Consider the following 3111-nt stretch of genomic DNA (forward strand, 5'->3'; position numbering starts at 1 on the left):
TACATAATGACATTTTATTATCTATCTTTTTGATGTTTCATGATTTTGCTGGGACATAAAAATATCAAATCTCTCGTTAATATAATGCAAGGTTCGAAATATTGATGTCAATGGAAATATCGATGTTCTAATTTAATGGAAATATTGATATCAAATGAAATTTTAAAAAAACGGAAATTGATGAAAATTAGTTAATGAAATTTTCACCGTGGCTTAATTAGACTAAAATTGATCATCTTAATCACAATTTCTATAAAGTAAGACAAAATTTAGATGTCTATTGTAAATATATGTGTAAATATTGATGCAAGAAAAAAATGAAAAATAATATAAAATTTAGGATTTTTTTTTAGGTTAAATGATGTGAAAATTATGAAAGTTTTGGATAGCAAAAGAAAAAAGAATTCATATTAATTCAATTTTGAAGTGAAATGATGTTAAAATTTAATGAAAAAAGTTTGAATGAGGTTAAAAATAAATATGAGTTATTTTTTGTATTTTTTTTTTTCAAATTCAATTTCTTTAGATATCAAAGTCCAGTAAAAAAAATAAAGCTAAAATTTGATAAATTAAAGTTAAAGTGACATCTAAAGAACTCAATCTTTCGTCGAAAATAATATTAGTATGTGAAATTATAAAATTGTAATCATAAATATAAAATTGAAGAATTTCAATTTGACTAACGTAGTTAATGAAAAAAATTGAAATTTTCTCAAAATGTTGAAACAGAGGGAAGTAGAAATTTCTCGAAAGAGTTTTAAAATTTTGAAATTTTATCGAAATTGGTAGAAAAACGAAATTTCTCCTCATCTAAATTTTATATCCTTCGTATGGAGATTAGGATGGAAATTTTACACGAGATGCCACGTGACTTAAAAAAAGAAGGTTAAAATCATATAAAATTCAAAGTTTAAAAATTGAATAAACTTACTAAATTAAGATACGATGGTAAGAGATACAAAGAAACCCAAAAGCGCATATATCGAAAATTGTAATTTTAAATAAATAAATTTAAAGAAACCAAAAAGACAAAAAAGAAAAATATATTAAATCGAATCTCTATCCTCCGCTGCGCGTAATACGCGAAGAGCAAAGATTTATTTATTTATTCATTTAATTATTATTATTATTATTATTTAGGCGTTTTGATCCTTTTTGAACTCCATAGGACCAGTGCGTTTTCCGCCTTATAAATTCCCATTTTCCCTCTCTTTCCCGAGAACCAAACAGAAAATTCCCAACTCCGTTCCCTTCTAAACCCTATCTCTCATCTTCTATATCGCTTCCAGTTTTCTCCGCCACACATTCCCAATCCCACCTTCAAATTATCTTCCTAGATTCTTCTTTCTTTTCAATTTCTTCCCATAACCCATTTCTTCTTTTCCTAAATCCTTCCTCATTTTTTTGATTCTCCTCCATGAATCCCCTGTTTTCCTTCCTTTTCCACCTCACAAGCCACTAGCCTCCTGTCCGTCATTGTTTCCCCTACAATCATGGCCATTCCTTATCTCCCCAAATTTATGGGGTCCGAAAATTCCTCCATCGCCCCACCTCTTCTCTCCCCTTCGTCTCTTCCTCTCTCTCCCCCCATTTTCACTCAGGACGATTTCAAGAAAGCTGCCGCTTACAAGGCCGTCGAATTCGTTCACTCCGGTATGGTTCTAGGCCTTGGAACCGGCTCCACTGCTAAACACGCCGTCGACCGGATCGCCGAACTTCTCCGGCAGGGGAAGCTTAAGGACATCGTTGGAATACCCACCTCCAAAAAGACCTACGACCAAGCCGTTTCATTGGGAATTCCTTTGTCCGATCTCGATTCACACCCTGTCATCGATCTCGCTATCGATGGCGCCGACGAGGTCGATCCTGATCTCAATTTGGTGAAAGGCAGAGGCGGCTCACTCCTCCGTGAGAAGATGGTTGAATGTGTTTGTAAAAAGTTCATAGTCATTGTAGATGAATCGAAGCTGGTTGAGTTCATTGGTGGAAGTGGTCTCGCGATGCCTGTTGAGGTTGTGCCTTATTGCTGGAAATTCACCGCTGTTCGTCTTCAGAATCTCTTCGAGGAATCCGGTTGCGTTGCCAAGCTTCGGACCGTCCGAGGAGAAGATGGGGATGAACCTTATGTTACGGATAACGAGAACTACATCGTGGATTTGTATTTCAAGAAAGATATCGGCGATTTGAAGGTCGCAAGTGATAGAATCTTACGGCTGGCCGGAGTTGTTGAACATGGTATGTTTCTTGACATGGCTACCACAGTTATTATTGCAGGGGAGCTAGGGATTACAATAAAGAATAAGCCATTAGAATAATAACCCATTAATGGGATGAGCTTAGATTCAATCTAAATGTTATAGAATTTTGATTTTGGGGAAATTCAGAAAAGGAGGAGTTTGGTTTGATAGAATCAACCCCTTTGATTATATAAACTTGAAAAAGAGAGTGACAATCAAAGAGGGTCATTGTAGCTGTGATTGTGACTGTCTTTGATTTTACAATATGTTTAGTTTAGATAGATTAGTTGAGTTGAGATGAGTTATTTAATATAGGAAGGAAGGGGGGCAGTCCAATCCAATGTTTGAAGGCTTTCAATAGTAATCTCTCATAAAATCTGCCCATTATTCTCTGTTTTGTTGCACTTCTTCCTGGTTTTTTGGTTTGAAATATTCAATGATTTCAACCATGATTATTGTTTGAGTCGTGTTAGGGTTTTGGATGATGACAAATTTGGGATTTTTGGTATGCAATTCAAATTCCCAATTGGGTGGGGGTGAGGAAATTTTGACTCTAACCACTTAATACAGGACATATACTTGGAATCAGCATGTGGGTTCAATTTTGTTTTAATATGTTTTTCTTACTTTAAAGACATTTTTATAGGGTGGGGAATGGGGATCAAACCAGAAATAATAATAATATTGGTGTCTTTTGCTCTCATTGACATAATTTTACTTTGATCCTGTAATTTTTAGTTTTGATTCATTTTACTGTTACAAAAAAAAATAAAAAAATAAAAAAATAAAAAAATAAAATTATATCGATCCCCTATCATTTTGATGGTGGTTCAGTCACCCACTATCAAAAGATTTAGGACTTGTTTAATAGAAA

At 33.9% G+C, this 3111-nt stretch overlaps 1 pseudogene across 1 annotated transcript; it reads left to right on the forward strand.

Annotated features, from left to right (window-relative positions):
* Positions 1–1082: 1082 nt before the first annotated feature.
* Positions 1083–2629, forward strand: LOC120068349 (putative ribose-5-phosphate isomerase 2 pseudogene; annotated as a pseudogene). The gene has a single exon (XR_016525507.1). The product of XR_016525507.1 is annotated as a putative ribose-5-phosphate isomerase 2 pseudogene (transcript).
* Positions 2630–3111: the final 482 nt, after the last annotated feature.

The sequence above is a fragment of the Benincasa hispida genome, chromosome 12 (genome assembly GCF_027475165.1).
Source record: "Benincasa hispida cultivar pf3 chromosome 12, pf3_genome.v1.1, whole genome shotgun sequence".
NCBI lineage: Eukaryota > Viridiplantae > Streptophyta > Magnoliopsida > Cucurbitales > Cucurbitaceae > Benincasa > Benincasa hispida.